This window comes from Diabrotica virgifera, chromosome 8 (genome assembly GCF_917563875.1).
Source record: "Diabrotica virgifera virgifera chromosome 8, PGI_DIABVI_V3a".
NCBI lineage: Eukaryota > Metazoa > Arthropoda > Insecta > Coleoptera > Chrysomelidae > Diabrotica > Diabrotica virgifera.
The window spans coordinates 141235066-141252235 of NC_065450.1; the positions used below are offsets into that span (position 1 = coordinate 141235066).

The 17170-nt window shown below is 35.5% G+C and overlaps 1 protein-coding gene across 1 annotated transcript in view; it reads right to left on the reverse strand.

Annotated features, from left to right (window-relative positions):
• Window positions 1-17170, reverse strand: part of LOC126889812 (protein disulfide-isomerase TMX3-like) — a 107596-nt gene that overhangs the window by 56290 nt on the left and 34136 nt on the right. The gene's annotated exons all lie outside the window — the stretch shown is intronic.

Below are 17170 nucleotides of genomic sequence, written 5' to 3' on the forward strand. Positions count from 1 at the left end.
GGCACAAAAGTCTTTAATTCTAGTCCCCAATTCAGGAATTTCAGACGGTGGATCGGTCTGCCTCCTTTATCATTCCCCATATCCCCATCGTCAGGTGGCGTTAGGTTTGGTAGATGGCGATCTCCCAAAATGATCGCGCAGTATTCGAAGATACTCTTTGGCCGTGTGACAGGTTGCCCCATCCTGCTAAAACCATTGTTGATTTTAATACCCGTTTTCTTTACTTCACGATTAGTGATGTAAGAAGAGAATATTCTCACGAGAATATTCCCGGCCAGAATATTCTCGTTCTCGAGAATATTCTCTTGAGAGTTGCTGCGTCCTTAATCGTGCTAAGACGATACATAAAAAAGAAAAATGAAAAACGGAAAATGTGGATACGGCTTTTCTAAGTAAACGCGAAACAATGAGTAATTTAACTATGGAAATAATACTAGACAATTATTTGTTTAAGGAATTTTACAAGAATGTCAAAAAGTGATTTCGAACTATTAATAAATATGATAGGGCCAAGAATAGAGAAGAAAGATCAAACATGAGAAACGCAATACCAATCTCAACAAGATTAGCAATTGTTATTTATATACAGAGGCCTAGCTACCGCCATATCAATTATACGGGGCCCCGACATTGAGGGGCCCCAGCGCGGCATGTCGAAACAAAATTCCATTCAAAAAATTGAAGAAAATATTTTACAATTACTTCACTATTAAAACGCTTTGAACAGTGTGTATTGTTTGTATATCGACATTTTCGTGAAATGGATTCTTTATCTACATACAAACTATATTTATGCACAGGTACCTATCTATTTTCTGCCTCTCTCCTTTTTATAACTACAGAGCTTTTTTGTTTTCAAGCTAATTTTTATTGTCTATTCACCGTTGGCTGCGTGTGAGACATTGTATAATGTTAATGCCACATTTCAATATTTGTAATCGCTTTACCTTTGAATATTTGAAACATTGAAACACTGTGTATTGTTTGCTTATATTTTCGTGTAATCTGTTGTTTATCTATAAATTGTATTAAGGTATATCTATGTATTTGCCTGTCACTCGCCGTTAAAGTACAGAGTTTCTTTGTTTACGTTCATTTTCAATGTTCATTTTCAATGTTCATTTACCCTTAGCTTGAAAAAACTGAATCTTTTTTAAAATAATGAGTCTCAACAATTCAAATCTATTTTTCGACTTTGGTTTATTAAAGTTTATTAGGTTTATTAGGTTTATTATTATTATCTATATTTGGGTGTTATACGCAGAACTTATTAGTTCCTAAGGTTGTATTATGCAATTTACAATTTATTTAAATTTTGCAATATACAGTGTTTCATTAACAATTGGAAATAATTTAACTGTAGATTCGTGGTCTCAACATATTAAGATTTAACCCAAATCACCTAGTCCGAAAATGCTTCCTAAAGGAGCTAGAGCTCTTTGAAGAAGGCGTCTTGTAATTAGTTTCTTTAAATAGCTCAAGAACACTTCCATTTAGAGAAACGAAAACTTCTACGCCTATTTATATTCCAGAGATTAATCGTCTCCATAAATTGTGAATTTCTAGTACAGGTCATGGGCGTCCGTTTTGGGTAGGGCAACGGTTATTTTATCGCATATCCTTTTTGTCTTTAACTTTTAGCCTTTTTGACACTGGAGTATTAAATTGTGAGATATTCTAGTAATAAAAGGTACTCTTGATTTAAGTCGGTAGGATACACCTTTTTCTAGAAATGTCGATTTGAAAATTTTGTGTTTTTAATTTCAGAAAACTCTTAAAAAAAAGCCATGAACACAAAAAACGAAAACTGGTACGTTTATTCCAGAGATGAATCTTGTCTTAATTTTGATGCATTTTTGACACTAGATTTTAAATTATGAGGTATTTTACTCTTGCTTTAGGTCGGTAAAATACACCGTTTTTTTTTCCTGAAAATTTTTTCAAATTTTGTTCAAATTCAAAAAACGAAACATTTTCAAATCGATATTTCTATAAAACGGTGTATCCTACCGACTTAAAGTAAGAGTAACTTTTAGTATAGTCGATTCGCTGATCTGAGACACAACTGTCTACACTACAATCACAATAAAAGTGCACTATATAGAAATAAACAAACCAAGACACGTTGAATGTTCGAGGAGCACTCACAAATCATGATTTAGGAGTGCTCCTCGTGCTTGTTTATTTCTAGCGCATCTTTATTATGATTGTAGTGTAGACAGTTGTGTCTCAGATTAGCGAGTCGACTATACTTACCTCACGATTTAATAATCCAGTGTAAAAAATGCTTAAAAGTCACAGACAAAAAAGTTATGCCATAAAATAACCGTTGCCTTACCCAAAGAGGACGCATATGACCGGTATTAGAAATTCGCAATTTATGAAATCGATTTATCTCTGGAAGATAAATAGACGTACCAGTTTTCGTTTTTCTAAATAGATGTTCCAGAGGTATGTACATATTTTAAAAAATACTAATTAAAAGACACCATCTTCAAAGAACTCCAGCTCCCTTAGGAAGCATTTTCGGAGTAGGTGATTTGGATTAACCCTTAATATTTTGAGCCCAGAAATCTCCAGTTAAAATGTTTCCAATTATTAATGAAACAGCCTGTATTGTTTTGTTTTATTTCATTATCTTTTATTTTGTAATAATAGGTATTGACGATTTAGGTAATTTCAGTAAACTGTATTTTATCTCCACATCTAACATTTCATCACTTTATTTCAGTTATCACAGTTAAACTCAGTCATTCTTTAATCAAATTATAACAATATTCATTCTCTTAATTTTGTTTTATTAATTCTATTTTATTCATTACACCTATTGTTTTCTATACTAATTAAATTTTAGTTTGTATCAACTGGGCAACCTATTATCCTACAATTATTTATTATCAATTTTACATATTCACCAGTTTGTCACAAGAATTTTCTCAATTTCATAAAAATTGTTCCATAATAATTGCATTCCTGAATCATACTTTCTACTATCAGATTGACTATATCTTAACTCTAATCTATTTAAGTTTTTTATTTTCACCTACATCCAAATAAAAATTTCCCTTCTACCTATACAACCATCAATACACATACTGTGGACATATAAATTTCTTGATATAATAATATCCCTTTTCAAAATTTAAAACTTCTTCTATATCACCACTTATTTAATTTTATTTCTGTCATTACTACTAATCAGCTCACTTTATCATATTGAAATTTTTTGATCAGGTTTATTTTATTTGATACAGTCAATTTGTAGTTACCTACAGTTAAAATAATTTTTATTTTGTAAAACACATTTTCTTTTAATTTTTAAAAAACAATAGATTTAATTAACAGACATTTTCAGATATTAAAATCTTTACTATATCTTCGTCTTGGATCATGACTTTGTTTTTAAATTTCCTTGAAAATCGACTACCTTCTTCCTCAACTGTCAATGTCACATCAAGCATTTCCTTACATAGCTTTGACACTTAGTAGTCATCGTTGACCGAAGATGGTTGATTGGGTCCTCGGGTAGAGTTTCACCATGTTCCCAGAGGTTTAATCCCTGAACATCGGCGTTTAGCCATTTTAAATTTATTTCAACATAATGTAGATTTATTTATAATCACAACCATTGTTTGGTTCTGGGGCTATTTTGCAAGTATTCAAGTAAGTAATCATAACCACATTTTTAACTTTCACAATTTCAACCATCTTTTCAATTTTAATAGTGGGATTACTTATTTGATTTTAGATTCACTGATGATGGACCGATAGGTTTTAAAACGTTCTGATGAACTCATTTTATTGAATCCATTGGGATTCTAAAAAATTTTTAGTAAATATACCTTTTACATAGAAGTGGTTTTTACTTCATGTTCAGTTTGTTTAACTATAAGGTATACAGCCAATCCAGGGAACTACCCCTTTTTAGTTTAAACTGTATTTGTTATTGTTTTTTCCTAATCTTTGTAAAACTTCGTCCATAAAATTGTAAAACTTTCAGTGACATATAAAGCATATTTGTATTCTATTCTATACAAGCGTTTTTGCTTCTTTTGTTGAACATTTTTTTAGCACTATGCCGTATCAGTGGTGGCTGGCGGAAGAGGGCTCCGCGACAAACTTTGATATGGGGCCCCTGTGGGGCTAGCTACGCCACTGTTTATATATACTAACACTTTTAGTTTAATTTATTTATTCAGGGTGCACTACTCTTCCATTTGTCTCATAGTTCCAGAAGTATGCCAAGTTCCACAACTCTGGACGTAAATGTACTGCATTAATAAACCTTATTGTGATTTCATTGGACCACGTATTCTTCTTTTCTTTGTATGTTTTGACAAAACCAAATTAAATTTCAACAGAGTACAGGAAATACAGAGCAACATGCAAAATTTTCCACAGCAGTTCGACATTATCGGCCACGCATCAGGCACTGCAATAGTGTTCAGATACCAGTAAGATTTCGGCCACATGGCTCAGTCAAACGGCGATATTTTCATTAGATGGCTGTAATGTTGCCAGAAACATACCAAATATATATTTTCGGCAACATATTGCTTCAAAAACTAGCCCGTCTAAATGCCCCTTTAGACGTAGACCAATCCATGACTGAGCTGACGACTGGTGAAAAGTAAAATCCCACAACTTCTCATCAGTACATTGAAATACGGAATGTAGATACCAGGATGAGCTAATGATAGAAATAGATTCCGAACCTGAGGCCTCATGTTTTTCTGATTAAATCACCACATCCATTATCCATTACTTGCATTATTTGCTGTTAAGAAGAAACTTTTATTTTTTTATCAAATAAATTTTGTGTTCTCTGTTGTTTTTGTATTTTGTTTATATATAAAGAACACTGTTGTTTAGTCTCATAATTTTGTATATAATTTCATGATTTTTAATACCCTATTTCATCTTCAACAATATCCCTAAGTGCGTCATAGGGTTCATTCTCAGAAAATTCTCCATATTAAGAATATTCTCGAGAATATTCCCGAGAATATTCTCTGATTTTTCATTCTCGAGAATTTTCCAACACTATTCACGATACAAATTTTTTCTGCAAAACTGAGAACCATCCTGAAGCACCTAACATTAACATGACATTCACATACGTTATAACGACGCGACGTTCGGAAACCACTCAGTACGTTTCGGCGCATGACATACAAATTTGATGCATACGCATTTCAGTACTGTTTATTTTGCCGCATACTGTACTATATGGCTTAACACCCCATGTGGGGTTCAGAGCCTATTTTACTTCAAATCAGGCCCGAGGCACTACATAATTTTCGGGTTCGTAACAAAAATTTAATAGTAATAATAATTTTTTAAATGTATTAATTCTTTAATAGAAATATAGTTGTACCAGAAATTTAAATTTTTATTAACAATAAATAAAATGTATATTTAAATAATTAAACATTGTTGAATTGTTTAAAGTGCAAAAACTACCGTGGAATTTCTCTACTATGTACAGCATATTATTATAAAGTCCTCACGTAAGTATATTATAAACCAGCGGCTCCAACCACTAGTAGAAAATATTAATTGGAGAGCCAAGCAGGTCTTGAGCAAATCATGGGACACGGCATTCATGTTCACAGCATCTTTGTAGGCTTCAAACAGGCAAAAGACTCAATCAAAAGGAACAGACTATACTATATGAACAGCTGATTTCAGAAAGGGACTCGAGTCATGTTAACTAACTTTCGAGATATGTATATATACAAAAAACTGTCTGGATATAAACTGCTTTTCTGTAGTAAACGAGAAATACGCCATACGATTTGTCTATTATTATAATATATTTAACCTGGTTCCTTAACTCCACTGGTTCCACTCTTAACAAAAAATAACAAAAGACTGACTTAGGTCCCTTTCTGAAATAAGCTGTTCATATATTGGCTGAATTGGCAATACCACACAAGCTAATTAGACTCATTAAAGCCACAATGTATGAAACTCAGGCATGTGTACGAGTACAAAACCACCGGACAGACTTTTTTAAAGTCTCGCAGGGATTGAAGCAAGGAGATGGGCTGGCCCCAACATTGTTTAACCTGGCACTGAAGTATGCTGTTAGGCAACTGCAAACTGGACGAGGAAACCTCCTGACCAACAGAACCGTTTAACTGGCCTCTTATGCCGATGATATTAATATTATGAGTAGAACATGAACAGGAGCATAGGAAACATACGCAGAGTTAAAAAAGCAAACGAAAAGGCTAGGTCTGGAAATTAACATAGAAAAAAACAAAAATAATGATACAGACGACAAGAAAAAATATAGTCACACAAAACATTATATCTGAAAATGACATTGAAACGGTTGGAAAGTTTACATACCTGGGAGTAGAAATATATGCCGACAGACCAGAAAATGTAGAAATACGGAAAAGAATACAATAATAATAATAATAATAATAATAACCTGTGGGAGTTTTATGTCAGTTCTTCTATCAGGCGCGGCCCCCTGCGAATGGGGGATGCTTTCTGGGTATTCGTAGCGCCAATACCCAGAGAGTAGCAGGAATACTTGCCGTGGAACAAAAACTGACACCTGGCAGTAGGTATAAAATGCACACCCATGAGAATGGTGACTAATAGTTTATGTTTAGGGCCGCTGCCTGGGGATCGCCAGGGCACGTCTGGAGCCGACGCTGGACGTGACAGCATGCGGGACGTCGGTGGCAGGGTGTTGAGGAGGCGGGCCCCTGTCACACAAACAGCTACAGCCCAACAACAACCACAAGCGAGCCAAACAACAGCAAGAGCTCCACTCGCTGAAGGTGCTGCGCCGGAACATCAGCCGGCGCTCACTCAAGCGGGACGACCGAGGCAGCGCATGAAATGGACTGTGTCCATTAACGAAAGCATTTTGCGCATCTATTATAAGGTGACAAACCTCGGTCAAGAAACGATCGGCTACAGACAACAGCTGTATGCCGAATTTTTCAGGGAGTACCCAGATATTCAAGTATCGGAGCAAAGAGTATCAGATCAATACCGGGTAATCGTAAGAAACAACCTTATCCCAGAGACTAGACGCAATACGATCAAAAGCGAAGTCGAACGGGAGATTAATAACCAAGAGCTAGTTTTAGATCAAGTTCCTAATGAAATCCTTGATGAGCAGATTCCTGAGATTCCCATACCAGAAACTCAACCTGACAATACACAGCAGGAAAACAACGAGTTGCGCGATAGTCTAGAGAACGAAATGGCTCGTGCCGTACAAGAGTTTAATGGAACAAATCCACTTAGCAGACCACCGCTACCACGAATAAACTCTTGTAAGAAACTAGGTGCCCTGTTACAAATTGTGAATACTGAAGTCCTACCCAATTATGTCGTAGAAGCCCACACATTGGAATATCTGCATATGCTAATCTACTGTGCAGCTACAGCAATTGCCAATGTAATGGGCGTTAAGATCAGAACACGACGGGGTACTAATAACGGAAGGACTGGTAACAGAATTGCACCCTGGGAAAAAAGACTTCTCGGAAAAATTGAATTACTGCGTAGGGATATTGGTCAAGTCACAGAATATATAAGAGGTGTTACAAGTAGAAAAGTCATTAAAAGAGCGGAAGAAATAATGCGGAGCACTGCAAGACACTCGAGATACGATCCAGAAAATAACACAGCCCAACAGTGTCTGGATACATTAAAACAAAAACTCTCCGTCTATTCAGGACGATTAAGAAGGTATAAAGTTAGTAACAACCGAAAATGTGACAATGCACTTTTTGAGAACTCTGAGAAGGCGTTCTACCGAAAACTCAATTCCACCGTAGAAAGTGTCGACAAGTCTTACCCAAACCAAGAAGAAATTCATGAGTTTTGGGGAAATCAACTTTCCACACCAGCTGCTTTTAACAACAATGCTGGCTGGATAGAAGATACGACGCGCAACTGTCACCACTACGTCACTGCTAACTACGAACCATTCACGACTGAAGAAGTCTCAAATGTCATCAAAGAGCTTCATAACTGGAAATCTCCTGGACCAGACGGAGTTCAGAACTTCTGGCTTAAAAAGTTTTGGAGTATTCATGAGTGCTTATCAACATTAATTAATCATGTTATTTCTAATCCGCAGGAATTACCATCATTTCTAACTCAGGGAACTACTTATTTAATACCCAAGGATCAAAATAACACCCAAGATCCATCCAAGTACCGCCCAATTACTTGTCTTCCAACTTTGTATAAATTGGTCACATCCTGTGTAACCCGGCGTATCTACCAACACTGTGCTCTAAACAATATCATAGAGCCTCAACAGAAAGGATGCGCTAAGGGTTCCATGGGTTGCAAAGAACAGCTTATCATCGACTCAGTCATTTCTAACCAGGCATTCACCAAAAAAAGGAACCTTTTTACTGCATTTATTGACTATAAAAAGGCCTTTGATTCAGTACCGCATGAATGGCTAATAGATATATTGAAAATATACAAAGTAGATGATAACATAGTGACCTTTTTAAGGCATATAATGAGAGATTGGAAGACTAAAATTCACCTCCAAATACCTGGTGAAAACAATATCGAAACCGAAAATATCGCAATCAACCGGGGCCTATTTCAAGGAGACTCGTTGAGTCCATTGTGGTTCTGTTTAGCTTTGAACCCCCTTTCCCAGCTATTAAACTCCACTGACTCAGGTTTTAGCATTAAAAGCAATAATACTGTGGTAGCGAAGCTCAATCATCTGTTGTATATGGATGATTTGAAATTAATGGCTTCCACTCGAGAACACCTAGAAGAGATGCTAAAAACTGTAGAAACATTTTCTAATGATATTAGTATGCAGTTCGGTCTAGACAAGTGCCGTGTTTTGAATATAGTCAGAGGAAAGGTACAGCCCGGTGGATTCGATATGCAAAATGGCCAGAACATCGAGGCCATGGGCGACAACGATATGTACAAATATCTTGGAGTAAAGCAGGCGCGGAAAATTGACCATAAGCAAATGAAAACTGAGATAACTACTGAGTTTATAAGAAGGGTAAAACAGCTGCTTCGTTCACAGCTTAACAGTAAAAATTTGTTTAAGGCACTAAACACCTACGCTTGTTCCGCGCTTAGCTATTCATTTGGTATTGTTAAGTGGACAAAAACGGATATAGAAAATCTTCAGCGAAAAGTACGAACACACCTCACAAAGGCACAAAAACACCACCCTAAAAGTGCAGTAGAACGAACGACATTACCCCGGTATTTAGGAGGAAGAGGACTTATGGATATAGGTGAGCAATTAGATAAACAAATTGCTAATTTAAGAACTTATTTTCAGATGCAGGCTGAGACATCTAATCTACATCGCGCTATCTGCGCAGTAGATGACACAACACCGATCAAACTGAGGGAAGCAGAACTGCGCATAAACCACCTTACTAAGGACGAAAAAGTGCGCGCCTGGATGGGTAAACCTTTGCACGGGCGACATCCCAATGAGGTCAGCCAAGATTATGTCGACAATATAGCGTCGAACTACTGGTTGACATCAGGAAAGATGTTCCCTGAAACGGAGGGTTCATTACTGGCCATTCAGGATCAGGTTATACCAACCAGAAACTACCTGAAATATATCATCAAAGACCCTCAGGTTCAAAACGACAGATGCCGATATGGATGTCAAGCCCAAGAAACCATCCAACATCTTACAGGGGGCTGCCAGGCATTTGCTGCAACTGAATACAAGGAACGGCATGACGCAGTGGGAAAAATCCTTCATCAAGAGATAGCTATCAAGCTGGGACTTCTCCAAATGGACCATATTCCGTATTATCAATACGTCCCTGAGAGTATGCTTGAGGATGGCAACTACAAGCTATACTGGGACCGCACTGTGCTCACAGATCAAACAGTGGCATATAATAGACCAGATCTCGTACTAGTTAATAAATTAACAAGACAAACAACACTAATTGATGTGGCGATACCTAACAACAATAATCTACGTAGTAAATTCACTGAAAAGATCGCCAAGTACAGAGATCTAGAAATTCAAATACGAAGGCAATGGAGAATGCAAAGTACCCAGACGATACCTATTGTTTGTTATATCTACTACTGGAGTCATTCCGAAGAACCTCCTCGAAAGCATAAAAAGGCTGGGTCTAAATGAACATCTTTACAAGACCATGCAGAAAGCTGTACTACTCGCAACAGCCAGATGTGTACGAAAATTTTTGGGAGATACACCTGCATACCAAGTCACCTAGGGCTCGATAACACGGAAAGAGTCCCACCAGAGCTCAATCCTTTTGATACCGTAGGTATCTGGGATGAGTCAATTTTCCCCTTAGAGGGAGTGTGAGCCGTATGGCTAAATCTGGATAATAATAATAATAATAAAGGCCTTTATTCATTCTATAATATTATTCACATAATGAATATTAGTTTAGAAAAAGCTCCAGGCGAGTTTCAGTTCAGGAGATGTATAATGCGGGGCAGAATACATGTCCTGTCTGTTCAGCTAACCTGGGCAAAACAAATAATAAAAAAAATATCTAGGATTATGTATAATAGGTTACCTACTAACATTTAAATAAAAGTAAATCAAAATGTAACATTAATTAACTTTAGTTTACCAATATGCGCTTTGAATGTAAGCTCTACTCATACCATGTCAGCCAACTCTACCTATGCAATATTTCCTAATTTTTCAATAACGAACCTTCTAAATTTGTTTTGAGTAAAATTAGTACCAGTAGTATATCTATTCATAACTTGGGCTATTTGATATGTAAAAGACCGCTTGTATTGCTGTGTACGATGATAAGGAATACCGCAGGCAAACAGAGCTTATTTACTCCCCTCCAATATATTTTAGTCTAAAAGTGTCTACCGAAATACAATGGTAGGGGAGCAAATTATGCTAAATTTGCAGTCACTCGAGCGTTATGCGGACCTATCGGGTTGTCATTATTAGGTCCTAAAACCAAAAAAAGTTAAGTAAAATTTTCCATTTTAGTGGGGACTTTACAATTTTTAATTAAATTTTCCATTTCCAAAAATCGTTTTTTCCGATTATAGCGCTATCTATCCATAATTCGAAAAAATGTCTCGAATGAAAGTTGCTTATTTTTACGTAAAGAATCCCAATCTGCAATAAAAAATTGGGGGTCCCATTTAAGATTTTAAACTAACCCCCCAACCACATCCGTGGGTGTCGTGTTTGATACCATTCGATAGATTTTTTAAAAATATTTTAAAAGTGTATTCAGAATTCTTTTTTTGTCACAGTTATCGTTTCTGCTTCCTACATTGTTATTGGTCTGATTAATGTATTATGAATATTCATTTTTGATTGTTAGCTCAATATTTTACTCTTTAGTTTCTATTTATTTGGTATACCCGGTTTGTCGCAGTTAATATTTGTTCGATCTCCGTTTTTCTTTCCCGTATTTAAGTTTTCGTACTTCTTCGAATTTGTTATTTCCTATTCTTATCTCTCTGTTTTGTTCTGCTTTTCCAAATCTCATTAGTTTTGTTTTCTTTTCATTAATTTTTAGCCTCATCTTCTTCCCCTCTTCTTCAATCTCCATTAATAATTTTTTTATGATTTTTCTTGTTTTTATTACTATCGCTATATTATCATGTGCATAGGCGATTAGTTGATAACCAGATGCTCTTAGGTTTCCCTCGTGGATCTTTCTTAACGCAAAATCTACTGCCAGGTTAAATAATGTTGCTGACAGTGTCTCACCCCTTTATTTATTTCGAATTCTTCTGTTTCCCCTTTATGTATTGGAATACAGACTTTTGGTTTGTACATTGACATTTTTATTATGTTTTTTAGTTTTTTACTTACTCCTTGATATTTTATGGCTATCATTATTTCCTTTCTATTTATTGAGTTAAAGGCTTGTTCAAAGCCTATAAATAATATAATATTAGGCAACGTTTAATAGTGTAAATACGTCTGTAGTTCTTGCACTAATACTGGTCTTTCTTTATGGATCGTTCTAATTTGTCCAATTTCCTACTCGTTCGGCTTTCTACTTATATTATTATACAAAAATATATTGTGACGAATTACCGACCGAAAATAACAGGTTCCGTCTCGAAGCCAGTCACGTACGGAGACATCTGGAAGGATGACTCAGCGAACAAGCGAGGAAAGGATTTCTCGAGAAAGGTCGCCTACGCATTACTAGGGACGGGCGGTTCCGTTTTTCTGTTTTCTGGAACGTTCAAGAACATGGCTGGTATTTTTGTATTTAATATATAAGGATGTGCATTTTTAGGAATAGTTAGTTATAAGATAAATTCCGTCTGTACAGTTATATAAATAAAGTCGTATATAAATACGAACCGCTTGTTTTATTAATACAATATAGTAATATAAAAATGATGCTCGCTAAAAATTATCAGTTTCTTTTGCTTTACTTACTTTAACAAGTTTTCACAATGTTAATTATGCATTTATGTTAAACTTAATTAAATCTTAAATAAAAAACTGAAATTTCATTGACAAACTGCCCAAATTTCAGCTCCCAAGTTTATAAACAATTGCGCTGTATTAAAAAAAAAAAGAAAAAACATCTCCGGTTCAATGGGTCGTACAAACTTTGAATATGACCATGAATCAATGTATGCATGTATGCAAGTTTCTAACGTACACAATGCAAAAAAACACCGCTAACTTACATTATTATGCTTCCAATTGGATATCGAAATTTTTTTTTCCAAAAAAATATATTGGTTGTTTACTCGCAAATTTTTTATTTTTTACCTTAGAAAGTTCGGTAAAAAAGTATTTTGTAAGTTTTTACAAGAGCTACAAGGCTATTAATATTAAATCCTTTTAAAACCCTCAGTATCAGTCTCAAAAAGGGGTGACTTTGAAAGGGTCGTAAAGGTAGTTTTAGTTAAAAAAAATTCGCAAACCAAATTCTTGTGAATTAAAAAAGTTATAATTTTATATATCAACATTTGTTTTCGTATCTGATGCTCATCTTTCTATTTTGAAGGAAAAAGGCAATTTTTACCAAACTACAAAAATTTTTTATTCGATTTTAACTCCATTTTTTTTAAAACTAATCATTCTAAGCCGGTCGTACTTCTACTGTCTATTAATAATACATAAATAAAGAAAACTGAACAATTTAGGGTGGAAATTAGGAGGTTCTTACCGCTCACTTTCCCGCTGAAAAAAAAAATAGGGAATGACTTTCTTTTCATCATAAGTCACTCAATTCTTGAGCTAGATACTTTTTTATTTTTAAAGATATTTTGAAATATTTTAAATCATTTCTATAAGATATCCTCGAAAAATGCATAGTTTTCCATTTTTTGACTCCAAAATTTAGCATTTGACGAAAAAGAGCTAACCTATAATAAAATATAGCTCAGTTACTATTAGTAACTGAGCTACTAATAGGACTACGAAAAAGGATAAAGAATTAAGAATAGCATGCTGGAACATTAAGTCATGGACAAAGAGAGACCAAGAGACACTAATAGAAATGAACACTCATAAAATAGATTTATGCGCGCTCTCCGAAACCAGAAGGAAAGGAAAGGGAACTTCAAAATACCAAGATTTCCTACTCATATGCAGCGGAAAAGACAAGGGGGACTATGCTAGCTCAGGAGTGAGCCTTATAATCCACACGAAATTTGAAAAGAGCATAGAAACCATCGAATATATCAACCATAGAATCCTGATGACGACTTTGAATATGGAAAACACTAAACTCCACATCATATCAGTCTACGCACCAGATATAAGTAAACCCGAGGGAGAGACCGAAGACTTCTATAATAAACTACAGGATGTAATCGACAAGATACAGAAAAACGAAAAAATAATTATTCTTGGAGATCTCAATCCAAGAATAGGAAACGACAGCATAGATAATACCAAACAACGATTTAACGAAGATACATTGAACCGAAATGGAGAATACCTTGTTGAATTCTGTACCCAAAATTTGTTGAGAATAAACAACACGTTTTTTCCACACAAACCCCAACACAAATACACGTGGCAAAACACGCAAGGCCAACAATCAACAATAGACTATATAATTACAAATAGAGAAATCATACCTAAACAAATACTAGACGTAAGAGCATTAACATCGCCCAATATCGGATCAGACCATAAAATGGTGCTTGGAAAATTTTTGCTCAAAATACCACAAAACAAGAAAAAACCACCCAAGTACTTCGAAAAACTAAACATTGAGTCTCTAGAGAACCAAAACACAAAACGGCTGTATAAAAGACGTTTAGAACAAAGATTTGAGATAAACCCAGTAACAACAGGTGAAGGAGTAAATGAGACATGGGCAAAAATAGAATATAATATATTACAAGCCGCAAAGGAAAGCATCGGGGTCAGAAAAATTAACCTGAATGCAACAAAAATATCAAAGCCCTGGTTCAATACTGAAATAAGAGATCTAGCGTATGAGAAGAGGAAAGCGTACCTACAATACTGCACTAACAAAACACCAAACAATTACCAACAATACAGAGACACAAGAAATGACATTAATTCTAAGATAAGAAATATAAAAAGGGAATATTGGACACGCTTTATAGTATGTTAAACAGTAAATGGTTAAGTTCAATTAGTTACCACTATAAACAGCCCGGATTAACCGATAATAGTATAAAAGGCCCGGTTTCAGGTAAAATTTATTTTAGGCTTTATTATGGGAGTACCGTCTAGTCAGTGTTAATTGCAAAAGACCAACTCTGTCTACCTCGGTGGCTTATCGCTCCGGGTGGGTCTTAACAATGGGCCAGGTCAGATAAATTTAATATTTACGACCGCACTAATTGAATTCAAACCATTTACTGTTGAACAAACCATACCAAAGAAATGGAACACGATTTGTATGGGGCGCAAAGAAAAGTTTGGAAAATACTAAAAAATAGGAAAAAACCCATTAACGAATACAGAAGTTTAAATAGAATAGAAGCAGAACAATGGACCGCCTATATAGAAGAACTATATAACGAAGATACTATAGTACCTGAAGAAGAGGAAGAAACAGGAAATGAAGACGAATCCAACATAGACACAGAACTAGAAATCACAAAAGAAGAAATAAGGAATAACATACGTAAATTAAAAAAAAGAAAAGCACCAGGACCCGATGGGATACCAAATGAACTCCTGAAATACGGAGGAGAAACCTTAATCGAAAACATATGAGATCCTCTTTCAAGAAATAATATGTAGCCAGCGTGTACCAGACCAGTGGAGGACGAGTATAACAATACCTATACACAAGAGAGGAAACAGCAAAGACCCTAGCAACTACCGTACCATCACCTTGCTGAGAACAACTCTTAATAAAAATACTTGCCAATAAAATAAATGAAGAATACACAATTAGTGAGGAACAACAAGGTTTTCGGAAAAATAGGTCCACAATAGACGCCATATTCATAGCCGGACAAATTGCTGAGAAAGCACTGGAATATAATAAACCTGCATTTATGTGCTTTATAGATCTGACTAAGGCCTTCGATTGTGTAAGATTGGAAGATGTGCTAAGATTGCTAAAGGAGAAAAATCAGCCCAACAAGATGATAAGGATAATTAAAGACATTAATACGAAGAACAAAATCAGAATAAAAGTCGAGAATGAACTAACATCGGAAGTAGAAATCAACTCGGGAATCAGACAAGGGGATAGCTTGAGCCCATTGCTTTTTAATTTAGTCATGGACAAAATCATAGAAAACATTAAAGGTACTGGAAAAGGATATAAGATGGCGGAAAAACAAATAAAAATCCTCTGTTATGCTGACTACGGAATCTTAATCTCCGATAACGAGGATAACCTACAGCGAATGGCACAAACTTTCAATACAGTGGCGAAGAACTACAACATGAAAATATCAACAGCCAAGACAAAATCCCTGGTAGTGTCAAGGGAACCCATAAGATGCAAATTAGTAATTAACAACGAACTAATTGAACAAGTCTCGAGATTCCAATATCTGGGAATCGAAATATGTAGTTATGGAGATGTTAAAGAGAGCGTCTGAAAGCAAGCAAATAAAGCCAATTACGTGTCAGGATGTCTGAGGGATGTCATCTGGAGAAACAAAGATATGAGGCTGGAAGGGAAAGTACGCATATACAAATCATGTGTAAGACCGATCATGACGTAAGCGATAGAAACAAGATGTGACACAGCAGAAACCAAGAGGATACTGAGAACATCAGAAATGAGAACGCTGAGGTCAATAACTGGGAAAACATTGAGAGACAGAATACCGAACGACAGAATAAGAGATCTCTATAACATACAAGATATAGTACGGTGGGGAAGACAGAGACGACGAGAGTGGAATCAGCATGTAATGAGAATGGGCAGCGAGCGAATAGCCCGTATAGCCAGGGATTCGAAGCCAACAGGCAAGAGACCAATAGGAAGGCCCTTTAAAAGGTGGCGAGATGGCAGTCAGAAGGTGGCAGTCAACATCAAAGCTACGAATACAAGCTCAAAATCGGTAAGGAACAGGCCAAGAGGCCTATTATAAGAAGAAGAAGAAGAAGAAGAAAGAAAGTTACTATTAGTGTTAAAGATAATTAAAAAAAAAACATTTTGTTTATTTTTTCAAAAGGTAAGTACATTTTTGTTAATTGGAGTTGTTTTGATGAATAATTTTTGAGTTATTGACAGAAAACTGATTAAAAGCTATTCTTCAATATAAAACTAGATACTTAACACTTTCGATAGCGAATAAATCGAAAACTATTAATTTTATAAAAAAAAATGTAGAGAACATTTTTTACTTAAAATTAATTTTTTTAACTAATTTTTGGGGTCAAAATATAATAAAAAAATTCCATCCCCGAGATGGGGTGGCAACCATCCCCATGGCTAAAGCGTCTTTCGGCATCATATAGGCCGGCCACAGTCGCCCACGGTCAATCATAGGAAACTACTTTGGTGGATCCAAAGAGTGGCCGGCCACAGACTTTGATCCTTGGACTATCCACTACTTATTCTCAAATTTTCAAGCAAATGGATCTACATATTCTGTAAAAATTGCGGGGTGAAAACCTTCGATTCCTGGACTAAATGTTCAACAATTTATATTTTCGAGATATATTCATGAATATAGTGTATAATAAATATTACTCAACAAGAACAATTCAGTAAACGATAAA